This window comes from Nilaparvata lugens, chromosome 5 (assembly GCF_014356525.2).
Source record: "Nilaparvata lugens isolate BPH chromosome 5, ASM1435652v1, whole genome shotgun sequence".
NCBI lineage: Eukaryota > Metazoa > Arthropoda > Insecta > Hemiptera > Delphacidae > Nilaparvata > Nilaparvata lugens.
The window spans coordinates 36,840,973-36,858,667 of record NC_052508.1 but is presented as its reverse complement, the minus strand read 5'-3'; the positions used below and the strand labels follow the sequence as shown (position 1 = coordinate 36,858,667).

The window sequence follows — 17,695 nt, the reverse complement described above, 5'->3', positions numbered from 1 at the left end:
ATATTCAAGGTAACTGAGCTCCTATAGGATAAAATTTAGAACCAATCATGAGTTTCTATGATGTATGATCCTCGTTCAAGAGACTCTTGATTGACAGTGGAATTGCGAAAAAATGGTAAAACTTCAATCGTCACTTTTTCAATCGGTTGTAACTTTCTAATGGTATTGAAATCGAAAGTATTGTTGATTGGAGTGAGGAGAGGAGGAAATTCCTCACATCCTTGACTACATTTTAATTTTATATCTGAATTATTTCATAAGATATACAGCATTGAATAAATAAATAGTCATTATTTTGTGTATGGAATATGGGTTGAAGTACAGTGTACACTCAACAAAAAATTTCCCATTTCTCTTAGGAACTTGACTCATGATATATGATTTCCAACTGCCTTGACAAGCCGAAAAGAAAGAGCGTACAGGAAGATCCGAACATTGTATCAAAAGTTATGAATGAAATTTCGATCCTTGAGGTGTCCTGGAAATCTTTTAGATATAGCGTTCTACCTGTTCTCAGATTGTAGAGCACAAAATTACGCCTAGTAGGATGTTGAATTATACATTTTTGAATTGTGACAATCGGAAGATATTGTTGATCAAATACTATAAGATTTATCAAAATTGATTTTTCCATGAAATTCTACTCGTTTTGGATAAACTGTAGGATAGAACTGATTGAAGTTAGAGAGGTCTGAATGATTTCATTTTATTCTGAATTTTATATACAGTGAAAAATGAGAGAGAGGATTTTTTTGTCCAATGACTGGATTTGATTGTAATAACTCAGAACTGGAGAATGAACCATACATATTAGGTATTTGGGCCACTCTGTACTAGGAAATTTTGCATGCGAAAATTGGTTCTGGACTTCTCTTATGCATACAAACCCTAAAACATCAGAATTACAATGAATATAAAATATTGCCTCTTTTCATGTCTAAATTGACTGGACTAATTATAATGTTATAACATGAGTCACATCTATCTTCTATAGAAGGTGGCGACGGGCGCGGATCGCCCCGATACCCCCCCCCCCACCTATTTCACAAGTGGTGTTTGAAAAAACTACAGTTACTATAGTTCAGTCACTATAGACATCAAAAGGGGGTGTGCTTGCATTTTATATTGTAGATCTGAATTCTCAATTTGGATACATAAGAGAAGTCCAATTTTTTCATGCAAGATTTCCTTGTGCAAGATACAGAATGGCCCAAATATACCTAAAATATCTGGTTCATTTTCCAGTACACAAAGAAATGGCCAATTTCTATATTCAGATAAATTATAGAAAAATACTTGATCTTGAATTTTAGAACAGAATCTCCTCTTTTAGTTGCTGAAAACGATTCATGGGAGAATATGATCCTAGTGTAAGATTAGATTGTTGAAAAAATCATGAAATCAAATATACTTTCCCTAGTATTATTCTTTGTATTAGTATTACTCATGTTCATTCTTATAGAACATGATCTAATGAACTTATATCATGGTGTGAAATCTCAATGTTATGAGAAGATTATGGAGTTGCTGGTGATGATTGAAGCTAAAAATAAGGTATTTTCCAAAATACAAGGAGCATTGTTATCAGGTGTACTTGAAAATCTATATGAGAAAGAGCGCTCTACCTTGTCTCAAATTGTAGAGCACAAAACTATGCCCAAAGAAATTTTGAATTATAAATTTAAATGGTAAAAATCGGAATATATTGTTGATGAAGAATGAGAATTCATCAAAATTCATTTTTTCTTAAAACTTTACTTATTTTTGAAAAATTGTAACTCTGTACTCATTGAAGACAGTACGTTCTGAATGATCTCATTTTATTAGGGATTTCGTAATATAGATAATAGGCTGCCACCCAACACTATTTAGTCGTAAAAGACAATTGTGCGGCCGAAGCCTGCATTCCAGCCGGAGCGCAAAGCGCGGAGGCTGCTATCCAACCCTATATAGTCATAGAAAACGATTGGGCGGGCGAAGCGTGGAGGCTGCTAAACCATCCTACTGGTGGTGGCGGGCGAAGCCCCCTGCACCCCCAGTAGGATGGTTTAGCAGCCTCCGCGCTTCGCCCGCCCAATTGTTTTCTATGACTATATAGGGTTGGATAGCAGGTTTTGGGATAGCAGGTTGATAGTAGGTTTTGTTATGATCTATCATTTGGTCAGCTGAAGAATTCTTTGCATGCAATTACTACAGTTGTAAAATCTGACAAAGCATTGGAACGGTTCCACTTCGATACTCATTCTGTTACTACGTAGACATCATTTCGTCATTTTGTCCATCTGCACTGTCCAGTGACGTCACAGTCACAGTTCCACGTCACTGTCATAATCAAGTTTGTTTTCTATATTATTCGTCGTATTATTTGTTGTTTCAATTATAACATTTGTATTATTCAATTTTTTGGAATTTATTTAGTCTTTTAGGCATCTTACTTTCTAGATATTTGCTATTTTTTCATCAAACGTTTGCAAACGTAAGCAAACAACCTAATAATGACGACTTAAAACAAATATACAATACATTCAAAAATAACTTACGTAATGAACTGAGAGAAAGAAAACAATATTATTATTCAAAACTGTTTAGAGAAAGCCAGGGAAACATTAGAAAGACGTGGAAAACAATTGACGCGTTAATAGGATTGAAAAAAAATAAACAACCACTAAAACTGATTGTTGATGAGCAGGGAAATAGCATACATGATAGTAATAAAATTTCTAATTCGTTTAATTCTTATTTTCTAAATGTTGTGAATAAAATGAATGATGAATTATAACAAACCACATTGCAAACCAGGGAAGAGTCTGCTAGAATATCAAAAATAAGGTTTCCATACAAATTTCCAACTAATTCAATTTTTCTCCACCCTACAAATCCAGAGGAAGTAGCAAGTATAATAAGACAATTGAAAATAAATCTTTGCCAGGTGTAGATGGAATAAGCACAAGCATGATTAAAAAAACTTACATGAATTATTTGAACAAATTAACTGATCTAATTAACCTGAGTATTGCCAAAGGAAAATTCCCAAGCATGTTCAAACACAGCGTAGTTATACCTATTCCTAAAAATCCAAATTGTAAAAACATAGATCAGTTCCACCCAATTTCACTTTTACCGGTTTTCTCCAAGATTTTGGAAAAAATATTCAAGATTAGACTTGAAAACTTTTATAAAAATAATAACTTTTTTAGTGATAACCAGTATGGTTTCCGTGAAGGAAGAAGTACAGAAGTGGCAATTGAAAATCTTGTCTCAAAAATAAATGACAGTTCTAGTGTTAATAATAAGTGTGCAGCTCTGTTTCTTGATATATCTAAAGCATATGATGCTATTGATAAAAACATGCTTCTAAAAAAACTTGATTTATCAGGAGTAAGAGGAATTGCTAATGATTGGTTAAGATGCTACCTAACTAATAGGAGTCAAAGGGTCAGAATTAACGATACGTTGAGTGAACCCGGGGACATTACCATAGGTATTCCTCAAGGATCAGTGTTATCAAGTACTTTATTCCTGGTCTTTATTAACGATTTGATGGATGGTGACTTACAGGGAAAGATTACATCTTTTGCAGACGATACAGTTATATTTTGACAGACAGACAGACAGACAAAAGATATTTATTTTAAAAAAAAATGCACTTTACATACAAAGTAATAATCTTATGTACTCATTATCAATATAAAACAACAACAAAGAATAAAATCAACCTCATGAATACAGTAAGCCAAGTAAATCTTTAGAAAATGGTCTGCATGGGCAAAAAATGCCTGTGCGCAAACCAGAGTTGCATATTATAAGTTTGTTGGAAAGAAAGGAAACACTAATTTTGCTGCATTCAGAATCCTATTTAATATTATTATTATGTACAGAGGATTATTGGATAGCTCAAAAAAATAATAAAAAGGTTAATTATTGTAATGATGCATACAGATTCCAAGAACAGTAGTCAGGCTGTCACCACCAGCGAATTTATCAATTAAGGTAGGTATAATTTGTTGTGATGATGTTTTCTGAATTGTCCACTCCCAGCTGTATTAAAAATTTCTTCAATTTCAATTTAAATAAGGATTTTGAGACGTCCTGAAATACTATGTGGTGTGGGAAGTGACGAGCCAAGTTACGGTACAGAACATGTGAAATATAGAAGGAATTTGTTTGTGTAAGGGATCTCTGGAGGGGTATAGCTGTAATACCAGTGTTAACAGCATACCGCGTTTGGTGCATATGTGTAATGGGCCCAAGAATGTTCATGTTGGAGAATAAATGTATTAGAATGTTTGTAATGAAGAGCTGTCTTACAGTCAGGACCTCACTCTCCTCAAAGAGAATTTTAGTTGAGAAACGAGGATTTTTTTTAGAGCTACTTTCACAATGGCTTTCTGGACAATAAAGAGTGGCTGAAGTACCGTCTTGCAAGCTCCACCCCATGCAACTATACCAAACTCCAAAAGGGACTGGACATATGCAAAGTATGCCATTCTAATCTCTCTCTTATCCAGTACATCGCTCATCATTCTAAATGCATATATATATTTTCTAAGTCTTTTTTTTATGTATTCAATGTGAGCAGACCACCTCATCCTATGGTCGAAAAAAACGCCCAAATACTTGTAGGAAGTGACCATTTCAATACAAGAACACCCACATGTAACACTGACAAAATCCCCACAGCAGTGAACTTTCAAACTTGATAAATTGTAATCGGTCGTTGGTCTCAATGATATTGGCATAAATTTCGTTTTCTTGGTGTTCATTGTCAATGTATTCTGATCAAGCCATGTTTTTATGTGAAAAAGGTCATTTTGAGCATTTTCCTTAACTTCAACCCAGCTTCGCCCTTTCAAAAATATCAATGCATCATCTGCAAACAAAAATAACCTCCCATGTATATTTACTTTTGATATATTATTTATATAGATTAAAAAGAGGATTGGGCCCAAAGTGCTTTCCTGAGTCACCGCAAAGTCAACCGCCACATATTCACCCCTGACATCCATCAAGGAAACAAACTGAAGGTGATTTGACAGATAACTTCTGAACCATGCCAACGCTGTACCTCGTATTCCAATAAGGTTTAATTTATTCAATAATTTGTTCCCATCAACCAAATCGAAGGTTTTTTTTAGGTCAAGGAATAGAAGCATCATTCGTCAATTTTCATTCATTCCTTCATTTATGGCTTTGCAAATGTCGAATAGAGCATCAGGTATATTTTTATCTTTTCTGAAGCCATACTGACAGTCACATAGAATTCTATTCCTATGAAGATAGAAAATGAGCTGTTCTTTCACTATTTTTCTAGAATTTTTGAAAAAATGCTTAGCAATGATATGGGACGGTAATTGTTTTTATCGGTAGGGTCACCAGATTTGAAGAGGGGAAAAACCTTGGCCATCTTTAGGAACTCAGGGAACACACCAGACTGTAAACTAAGATTGATTAAATGAGTTAGTGGCTTGATCAGAATTGCAATATTACATGACCAAAACAAATCAAGAACTTAAGAATAAATTAGAAATGGATCTTAAGCACCTAAGGTGGTGGTTTTGCGAAAATAAATTAACTATCAACACAGAAAAATGTAATATAATACAATTTAATCTTCAAAACACGGATCAGGAGTTAACTAGTATTTACTTCCATAATTAGATTGTGCGCAACAGGTGAATAATATATTGTGTAACTGTGAAATAATAAAACAAGCACATACAGTTAAGTATCTGGGCCTCATATTGGATAGTAGGCTCACTTGGTCAGATCATGTACAGAAGATAAAAAATGAGTTATTTGTATACATAAGGAAGTTCTATTACCTCAGACAGTTATGTCCAAAAGAAGTATTGTTACAATTATACCATGCAATTATTGGTTCTAGAATAAATTATGGAATAATATGCTATGGGAGTGCATACAATGTTCATATTAAACCTGTGATTACTGGTCAGAAACATATATTAAAAATAATTTGTAATAAACCTAAACAATATAGTTCAATGATGCTCTTCAGAGAACTATCAAAATTATCAGTGAGACATTCTTTTCTATTCAAAGCATTGCTGGATTTAGCTGAAAATAATTTTGATATTCAACAGATGAGAGAAAGAATAAACCTCAGGAATTCACAGGACATTAACCTCCCAAAACCAAGATTAGAACATTCCAGACAACACTTCAAATACATAGCTATCAAAATATTCAATTCACTTCCAGTAACAACAAGGAAAATAACGTCACGTCAGTTATTTAGAAAAGAAATCAAGAAATTCATTTTACAACTAGACAACCTGAATGATTTTTTTACTAAATTAATATAGGTCTAAATTTAGTATAATTTACACATTACATGACATGAACACTGCAGCAATCAAAGATCATTGAACTCACAAATCCCGTCCAGTATTCGTAAACAGTAAGACAGTATCAAATTTAAATCACTGTCTCTTTCTTCAAAACACATTCATTTATGGTCTAATTACATCAGCACTTTGAAAAAAAAAGAAACGTTTACTATGAATAAAATTGAACTAAATATGAAAAAAAACAGCAATCACTCTGTACATAGTTTTAAGTTTTGTGTAAGTGTATGTAAGTGTGTGTGTGTGTGTGTGTGTGTGTGTGTGTGTGTGGTGTGTGTGTGTGTTGTGTGTGTGTGTGTGTGTTTGTGCGCATGTGTGAATGTGTGTGCGTATGAATGTGTGAGAAGAATGCAAGAATGATTATAAATATTGACATATTGATTTATTTCAATATAACACCATATTCAATTATTATGTTCTTCATGATATAATATTCAAATTTGTATATAAATATTTTATTATATATATTCAAGTGTCCTCACACAGGGTAGCCTATAGGGAACACATATTAGAAATTAGGAAACAATATTGTATTTGATTTTTGGAATGCATTTGATTGATTGTTTGATTGATTACGTATCGAGCATTTCCGGCTTGTCCTTTGTCAGTCGAGCCTTAGCTTGTTTCCTTGTCTTTCGATTGTCTAGTTGGTGAGTGCACATTTGCTCCCGGTCTAAACTTTTTCATCCAAATTCATCTAGTTTACTTAACGTTTTTAAATGTGAATTATTCCTTCAAATTAATTCGTTAAATCTATTCATCAATTGTGATTCAATTATTCATCAATTTCTTCGTGTACTTATGTTGATAAACTTTGTCAAAGTTCCATAGTATTGTTAGCGTTTATCACCATTTTTCTATCAACATGTTTTAGACATTTGAAATTCAAACTCTCAATTTCATCATCTCTACCGTTTGGAAATCGTTCTGAAAATTCCACAACTTGAAATTCGGATTATTTGTTTGGAATTCTACATGTTCCTGCTCACATTTCCATTGTTGGAATCGCCTACTGTGTTGGACGCTTCCATTCTCATCATCACGTGGCCATCATATCATCAATTGCTGATGTCCTGTTCCTTGGGGTACCATGGATTCCTTGCCAGTCTGCCTGGCTGCATCTCTTCCTCAAAATTTTATTCAGGTTACGTAAATCATTTTATTCAACTTTCATTTTACACATGTATTGCATAACTGTTCATGAAAATACTAACAGCATGTCAATACTGGACCACGTTGTTCTCTATTTCCAATTCAAACATTTTAATGTGCATTCATATGATTTTTGTAGCTATCATTCAACTTCTACGGCAATTAAAAACATTAAATTGTCCATACTTTCGGCAATCGAGCCTATGTACATGAATTCAATATGTTACAGTGTATGTCTCATTCAGAGCACTGTCCCACATTATTTCAAAGTTATAATATGTATTCATTGTATTTGATAGCTACCCTTGGCTTGCAAGTGTAATCTCACATCTGAGTTGTTCAATTGATGTCTAACTTGACATTCAATTCATTGAAGGCCTATGTCGCCTATATTAATTTCATTGTATTTGATAGCTACCCTTGGCTTGCAAGCTTATTCTCATATTTGAGTTGTTCAATTGATGTCTAACTTGACATTCAATTCATTGAAGGCCTATGTCGCCTATATTCAACATTGACAATTATTACATTGTATTTGATAGCTACCCTTGGCTTGCAAGTGTAATCTCATATTTGAGATGTTCAATTGATGTCTAACTTGACATTCAATTCATTGAAGGCCTATTTCACCTATATTCAACATTGACAATCATTACATTGTGTTTGATAGCTACCCTTGGCTTGCAAGCGTAATCTCATATTTGAGTTGTTCAATTGATGTCTAACTTGTCATTCAATTCACTGAAGGCCTATGTCGCCTATATTCAACATTGACAATTATTACATTGTGTTTGATAGCTACCCTTGGCTTGCAAGCGTATTCTCATATTTGAGTTGTTCAATTGATGTCTATCTTGACATTCAATTCATTGAAGGCCTATGTCGCCTATATTCAACATTGACAATTATTAAATTGTATTTGATAGCTACCCTTGGCTTGCAAGCGTAATCTCATATTTGAGTTGTTCAATTGATGTCTAACTTGACATTCAATTCATTGAAGGCCTATGTCGCCTATATTAATATACTCAGTATTAACAATTATTTCATTGTATTTGACAGCTACCCTTAGCTCACAAGCGTTATTTCAAGGACACTGACGCCTATTTCAATGTGTATGACATTGACCTTGGAACTCCATTTCAATATATAGAGCATTATCTACATCTCATTGTTATTTGTTATTATTCTTTTTAAAATCATTAAGATTGAATTTTTCAGCAGTAACTTTATTATTGTATCATTTAAAATTTTCTATTCTCAATTCAGGTATCATTGAAAGTACCTTATCAATTATTGTCAGTCTTCGATTGTCATTAGTGTCATTGATCTAAATTCATTTAAATTTGGTAATCGCTTATTTTCTAATGGTTTTATTGCATATTGTAATAAAATTAATCTAAAGATTTTATTCGATTTAATCTACTTACACTTGTTTTTGTATGTGGCCATCTGCCTATTATTTTATTAATATTAAATCTCATCTTGTTGACTCATTTTGTCTTTTTTTGGCGTACTCACCACACTTCAAGCTATCAGTCTCTTATGCACAGAATTCAGAGATTTATTTGTAGTTATTAATACCAACTATCATTCACAGTCCACTGCCCTGACTTTGGATTCTGTCAACAGTTTTTCCATTCATTCATTCGTAACATCATCTAAGGTTATTTGGGAGTAAAGTTAGTAGACTGTCTACTAACATTGATTTGGGAGCTATCACACATGCTGACATATGATTTAGCTGGTTCATTATACTTTTGTATCAACAAAATTATACGGGTTGATATAATAATTATCAATTTGCGGTTTTGGCTATTTATTTTCTCTTGGAACTATGTATCGAAATCATGTATCAAACATTTAAAAAAATGATTTTGGATCCATATGAGTGTCAAAGATGTTGAAGCGACAGAGTAATTTTTCATTTCAAATAACATTCCCAATGGAAGCTGTTATCAAATTATTATTGTAAGAGAAATATTTAGCAGCTTCATTAATTTTCATAAACTCTGTATAATCAAAAGTTGAGGGTTTCAAAGATTACAATGCAAAACAGTTCTTGAGCGAGTTCTCTGAACCACGGGGGTCACAAGTTCATACAGATAGAAAAAAGATAAATTCTTTTAACTGTATATTATCATAATATGCTAGAATAGTATCAGTAGTTATTAGTAATTTTTCATATAGTGATAGCTAATAAATAGTAGGTTATAGTAATTGCAAAAATAATAGACTATTTATTATTTGATATAGCCTATTACTAAATAAGTTTCATAGAATGTGTAAATTATTTATTATGCAGATTTTTATATTATTTGCATTCATGAATTCCATTTGATTAAATTGAATTTTCATTCTGGGATATATTATATCACACACTGTCAACAAATTTATTACTTTATATTGCTTTACTATAAAATATATTATTGAAAGGAAATAAATGATGGAGGTTTCTGTTTTCTTCGTGATCTATTCATTATTTGAGTTTATGAATTTTGTACTCAGAAATAAATATGGCTGTCTAGCAAGTAGTCAAATAGAAAAAAGCATGTAATATTTTTTTCTGTATACCCAGTTTCCAGTAAGTTACAATTAATAAAGAATAATTTTATTTGACTTCAATTTTTATTAATGGACTAATCATATGAATAGATGGTATGGTGATCTAATAATAAATTATTTGATTTGAAGTTTCACTTTCAATTGAAAAAAAAGTATAACAATAATTGATGGAGCCTCAATTTAATCATTGATAAAAATTATTCTGGAAGGATCTCATTATCAGATTATTTGTCAATGTGTTATAGGATTGATTCGTTTATTTATTTATTTATGCATTCATATAAATAAAATAATTCCAAACTTATCATGAATTATATTGGAAAAGGATTAACAGCTTTTATGTTGATATCAGCAGCATGAGATAATACTGAGAGGGAAATTATGGAGTACTTTAGTATCACACAGAAAATATATTTTCCTTTCTCCTCTCTGAGAAGTTACTGTACTAGTGTGTGATTCACTGTATGGTGTGTGCGTTTGTGCGTATGCGCTTCATAAAATTGAAAAGACAGCAGAGCAGAGCAAGCCGATCATCTACTAGTAATATTGGATAATTGCCAATCGTGACTTGTTTTTATTTTGTTGAATGTTGAAATTTGCTGATGTTAAAAAACACTATAACCAAGTCAGCATATTGTCATTTCAAAACAAAAACCGAACACTCAACCCCCCCCCTTTTACATTTAAAACATCAATAAACATAACTATTTGAAAAACCTCTAATCCCTTCCATCATATTGCAATTTCAAAGCAAAATCCCAACCTATCTTTCCACCTTTGAAATATCAAAAAGCACATCTGCCAGACTAGAAAGAGGGTTTTCTACAGGATTTAAGGTGAGGGCTATGGAGTAAAGGTATGGCGGAACTATGGAGTTGTTAGTGGTATAGATATAGTTGAATAGGGCACGGTGTAGGGTGTAAGCTATAGAGAATTGGGTGCAGGGTATGAAGTATACGGTATAGGGTATAGGGAACAGAGAATCAATAATAAGATTATCATTCTCTACAGCAAACAGATACTCTGTTCAATAATCCACAATCTGACAATTCCTAACCTATCCTTCCACCTTTGAAACCTAATTAATTTGTTGAACGATAGACAAAGATAGCAATACCATTGCAAATCATACACTACCAATTATAACGTGGACTTCACTATAGATACTCAAAGAATACTTTTGAATAACTATGTGATAACTGTGACTGTTGCTGGCCGTTACTCTGTTTCTGAGACAAAGAGAAGCTGCTAGACAAATCCAGTGAACTCTATACTAGCTGGAATGGACTAGCAACACAAAAAAAGTGAGGCAGCTGGTAAAGATAGGCAACCCGCATTGCTGTGGGATTCGTTCATTTTGTTACACATTGGCTCTTATGGGAGAATGCATTGCACAGTCTCAATTTCTATTTTATTTTTATATTGTATGTCTTATTCCACGGAAGCGTTATTTTCCCTTTATTAAGCAGTTCATTGTTAACTTTTTGAGAGCAAAAATAATGAAATAGGTTGAATATTAATAAAGAAAAGATTTTTTTTATTTGTGACTGCAGTAGTTTTAGTATTGTCAACTTTTCACAAGCATGGGAATAACTTTGGGCCAGATTTAAGAGAAGCGTATTATTTATTTATTTTTATTTATTTAACAAGGACAAATATAAACTGTCATGAAATGATTGGGAATGAAAAAACAGGCTCATAGTCCAATATCATATTTTTCAAAATAAAAGTAGGTACGGTACCTAAAATAAATTATGTCATCTCATGATGATAACACAGAATTATTAATCATTATTGTAAAGCTGTGTTTACACAAAATTCATTAACAAAATGTTTATTTTTTCGTACTTATGGATTCTATTAGATTATAGTATTATACTATTAGATTCTATTGGTATTATATGCTGCTACTTACACTAAATTTATATTATACATTATACATAAAATGTATGATACGCTTACCTACATAATATACCGTAAACAAATTATGATAAATATACTATATTTATTATATGCTGATTCTTAACACCAAATTTATATCCATAAATTACATCATACATAGAATGTGTGATAGGCCCACCTACATATACTGTATACCGTTTCTGGTCTTTGTAGGGAAACATTCACAATTTCTGCATCAGATATTATTTATTCTTTTTTGAATAAGGATTAATTTGTTCTTCAACTATGTTTTTTATTTTAGATGCTATAAAGTAGGCCGAAATTTTCAATAAACATAGAAACTATCACAGTACGGTATAACTTACTAGGAATATAATAATAATAATTATAATCTTTATTTCCATATAAAAAAACAAAATAATTACAAAATTGCACTTGCAGAAATTTCACATAATATACAGAAATATTCTACCATGCAAGTGACTAAGTCACGTCCGCATGGAGGAGCATCAGAGAGACAGAAAAAAACAATATTTATTGAAAACGAAAACGAAAGAGAGAAAAATATATAACTAAATAAAACCAAGAACTATCTAAAATAGTGTATACAATACCTATTTTCTTTAAATGAAAAAATACAATAAGAATAATAAATTAATTAATTTGAGATGAATTGATAAAGACAGAAATACATAAATCAGCAAGAGTGGAAAATTCTATGCATAAAATAAAATAACAACAAGCTCAAGATAAGACATGATACGCAAATCTCAGACAAAAGTCAAAATTAGCAAGCACAATAAGGTAAGGGTTTGAAAAATTTAGAATACCGAAACCACAACATACATAATACAACAACAACCATATATAAAATGGCTTGTGGAATAATAATAAATATACAATATACAATATATATATATATATATATATATTTTTTTTTTAATTAAACAGCACTCAAATATCATTTATAATAATCAATTCAATTACCATTGGATCCTTTGGGACTGTAATACGCAGTGTACAAGGAAATAAATGAACAGCCTTTGGAACTATATTACGGAGTTGTACATCATTTCCACCCCAACCCTATCGCAGTTTAGTAGCCATCTTTTTATGCTAGTTTTGATGTGATACTTATTATTTTGGGACCCAAAATTAATCTTGATGTGTATAGGTGAAAGATTGAAAAATTTTGGGGTGAGGAACATAAAAGATTTTTTGAAAAGGGTACAGTTAGGTCTCAATCCTCGGAGATGGCGATTCAGTACTCCTCGCGTCAAATGAGATCCCTCCACCACCTCACAATAGCTTACTATTACACCATCATTCCCACTCAGCAGGTAGAAAATATTAAGTACCTTGTGGATATACATGTGTCTCAGAGGGAGTATCTCGAATTCTTGAAATAGTGGTAAAGTGCTATCCCTGTATCCTACACCAGCAATTATTCGGATAAAAGACTTCTGTAGCTTTATAATGGGATCCAAAATGGAATAATATGTACTTCCCCAACAACTCAATCCATAACTTATTCTTGAATGGGCAAATGCATAATAAATCTCTTTCAGGGTACTTTTATTGCACATCTGCTTTAATTTAAATATTGTTCTAAGGTAGAACTGAAGAGATTTCTTGAGGGACTTAATGTGGGACTTCCAATTCAAGTTATGATCTAGAAGCACCCCTAGATATTTTACATTGGATTCCATTTTCACAACAGGGCAACTGCAAGAGTCACGCCTACAGTGAAATCCGTGGAGGAAGATAGGCATAGGAAAACTTCTACTGCCACTTAGACTGAACAAGATGTAATTAGTTTTTTGAACATTCATTGCCAACTTATTACAAGTGAACCAAAATGACAGTTTATTCAAGTCCTGTTGCATGTCATAAGCAAGTTGGTCCTGTTGGTCCGGACTGTATGATAAGGCAGTGTCATCTGCAAAAGTTGTTAATTGTCCCTTAAAGTCACCATTGAATAAGTCATTAATGTAGATCAAGAATAATACAGGTCCCAGGACCGACCCTTGAGGGACCCCATGACAGATATCACGCAAGTCACTAATTTGATTATTAATTTTTACTGCCTGACTTCTTCCCTGTAGGAAAGTTCCAAGCAGTTCCAAGGGTGCACCTCTAATACCTGCTCGCCACAGTTTATGTAGCAGAAGATCATGATTTACAGTATCAAATGCTTTACTGATATCGATAAACAATCCAGCACCACAATTACCTTGTTTTTATTTAATCCTAAGTATATATTTTGCAGGAAATGTTGAAGGGCAAGCTCGGTGTTGAGATTCTGCCTGAAACCAAACTGTTGATTGGAGAAGAAAAAGTTGTTATCTAAAAAGTTCATTAATCTTTTTTTAATAAGTTTCTCAAACACCTTTGATAGAGTAGGTAAGAGTGAGATGGGACGGTAGTTTGTTTTGGACATCCTATCCCCTTTTTTAAATATAGGGATTACGGTACCTGTTTTCAATATTTTTGGAAACTGCCCTTCAACTATCGCCAAATTAAATAAGTATGCTATAACAGTGGACAAGTGAGTGATATTCTCCTTTAAGATTCTTGATGTTAATCCATCATTACCAGAGCTGACGTTTAATTTGAGTTTTTTAATGGTTTGAATTATTTCACATTCATCAATCAGGCTGAGAAAGATGGTCGTATGACTTTGCTCGCTTTGAAATTCGTAATAATAACAATATAAGCAAATTTGTTGTTTTATTTTTGGTCAAATAAACTGATCAATATAAAAAGAAGTATTGGAAATGTATGTAAAACAAAAAGATTTCTTCAAATTAATTAACAGAATAAAAATGTTTGACTTACCTGTGGAATGGTATTTCATTTCCTGTAACATGCCCATTCTTGCATCCAAATGCAACACAATACATCACCATTTTTCGGTCATATTTTTATTCAATTCTACGTATTTCACGACAAATACATCACAATATTCAAGAGAAAATGTTGTGATCTAATACTAATAGCCCTAATACTCATTCAAATCCGTTTTTGAACTTTAAAAATGAAAAATCGTACTCAAGAGCTGCAACAGCCTGCTTGAATGTATGAGTACGAGAGAGAAGGGAATCCCACACGGTATGCCTGTCTCACTCACTCCGCCTTACACACTTTTGGTTGTAGCTAAGCATTGGACAGCCCGTTCCAGTTAGTTTAGAGTTCACTGGACAAATCACTCTCGGTCTCAGTCAGCATCGTATCGCGCATGCGTTGGTAACGGTTTTTTCCCGTTCCATTCAGTCAGTTCTTTGAATGTAACGTTCTTTGTGATGATGATTACCGAGCACTGTAACTGGAGCCAATCGTCATTCTATTTGATGATGATATCATTATCCAATGATGATTTATCATTGAATTCAATGTAATAATCAATATATTATGATTTTATTTGATAAAATAAAGAGTACTTTTGAAAAATATAATTAATAAAATATAATGGTTGTTATTTAACTGATGTTAAAAAACACTATAACTAAGTCAGCACATTGTCATTCCAAAGCAAAAACCTAACCCCCTAACCACCCCTTTTACATTTGAAACATCAATAATCATAACTTTTGGTAAAAACCTCTAATCCCTTCCAGCATATTGCAATTTTCAAAGCAAAACCCTAACCCACTGACCTATCTTTCCACCTTTGAAATATCAAAAAGCATCATTCTACCTGGACCCTAGCTTTTTCTAGCATATTGCAATTTTAAAGCAAAAACCTAACCTTATGGAACATTATTAATTAATATAACCCAAAAAAACCTAACTACTAAACCCTAACCCTTTCACATTCAATAATTCAGATTTCAAAGCAAAATCCTAACCCCCTCACCTATCCTCTCACCTCTCAAACATCAAAAAACTTAACTCCACCTGGACCCTAGCCCCTTCCAGCTTGTTGCAATCTCGAAGTCAAAACCTAAACTATCCTAATAAAACATTATTAAATATAACCTACATAAAACCTAACCCCTGACCCTTTCACATTTAATACTTTAGATTTGTTTGTCATCTTCAAAACAAAACAAAAACATGTAGTTCATTTCATGAAAATGTTCACAAACATGTGGTTCAAAGCAAAATCCTAACTCCCTAACCTATCCTTTCACCTTTGAAACATCAAAAAACATAACTCTACCTAGACCCTTGCCCCTCCTAGCATATTACATTTTGAATGCAAAACCCAACCTATCCTAATAAAACATAATAAATATAACCTAAATAAAACCTAACCCCCAACCCTTTTACATTTAATACTTCAGATTTATTCGTCATCTTTAGAACAAAACATAAACATGTGGTTCATTTTCTAGAGCAAAACATATCCATTTTATGATGCGCAAGTCGAATCATGCCGACACACAATCAGCTGGTATAGTGAGGTCCACGTTGTGATGGAAGTGTAGGAAGATTGGAGTAAAGGGTTGCCAGATCTCAGCCTGGCGACCAAAACAGCTGATACTGGTATATCTGATGAATTTAACTGTTCATTATTTTCGAAAATAGTTAATAATATTTTATTTGTCAAATATATTTAAGATGTGATAATAAATTTTCATTATTGAGATGAAATATTTTGTCAATTAGTTGAATTTCTACATTGTTGATAAACGATGTGGCAACATCGCAATGCGTGGAAGAGATAGCGCCATCTGCTTTGTTGAACGATAGACAAGGATAGCAATACCATTGCAAATCATACATTACCATTATAACGTGGACCTCACTATAGATACTCAAAGAATACTTTTGGATAACTATGTGATAGCTGTGACTGTTGCTGGCCGTTACTCTGTTTCTTTGAGAAAGAGAAGCTGCTCATTGACAAAGTTGTCTACGAAATAAGGCCAGAACCATCGACCCAATCAGCTGTTCAAAAGTGTACATTTCAACCCGTGTTTAGTTGTTTACATTGAAAACCCTTTTGTCAATAAACAGTTATTTTTCAACTGATAATCACTATTTTCGAATAAAGGATTGTTATTTTATTTTCCCAATTCAAATTTTAAACTTCATCATAAATTTCAAGGTTAGTAATTATTGAATTCACTTTATATTTTTAGTTATTGTTTAATCAATTTGTAGGTTACTTGTTTCAAAAGTATACTTTTATAAAGTTACTTCTTTTACAAAATTATTAAGATTAGCAGAGTAATGGTTTATAAATAAGAATTATGTTATTGAATAACAATAAATTATAAAAACATTCTTGATAAACTAAACTAGTTACTTTTCAAACGAATGTAGCCTAAGTACGATGTATCTATGATACGAGTGCGCTCAACTCTATTCTGTTGTTTAAGACTATTTTCATTATTATTTCTAAACTTTCAGGTACAAAAGTATTAATTTTGAATCGTGTAGGATGAATATTACATAGATATATATTATCAAAGCTTTTATAGTCTTAATATTATTCATACACTTAATAGAGAATGAGTTTTGATTTATACAATAGTGGGAGGCACTTTAGTTTATGGGACGCAGAATCTAGCATTGAGACCTACATAAATCGATAGAGGAGATCAATACGAGATCAACCATGTATAACATTGTTGTCGATTTCCAAGGATTAGCTGAAAAAACATGGCGGAAAGTTCAAAATTTTTATATTATTTTTTATTTTTAATGATTTTTTATGGCAAAAATATGTTTAAAACTAGTGCAATCTTATGTAAAATTTGACG

At 32.4% G+C, this 17,695-nt stretch overlaps 2 protein-coding genes across 7 annotated transcripts in view; one reads left to right on the top strand and one right to left on the bottom strand.

Moving 5' to 3' along the window:
• LOC111047733 (low choriolytic enzyme) overlaps window positions 1-17,695 on the bottom strand; it is a 170,519-nt gene that overhangs the window by 138,022 nt on the left and 14,802 nt on the right. The gene's annotated exons all lie outside the window — the stretch shown is intronic.
• LOC111057765 (mitochondrial thiamine pyrophosphate carrier) overlaps window positions 16,873-17,695 on the top strand; it is a 70,939-nt gene continuing 70,116 nt past the window's right edge. For both annotated transcript variants that reach the window (XM_022345232.2, XM_022345231.2), the window contains exon 1: window positions 16,873-17,037. The gene's annotated coding sequence lies outside the window, so the exon portion shown is untranslated. The remainder of the gene's footprint in view (window positions 17,038-17,695) is intronic.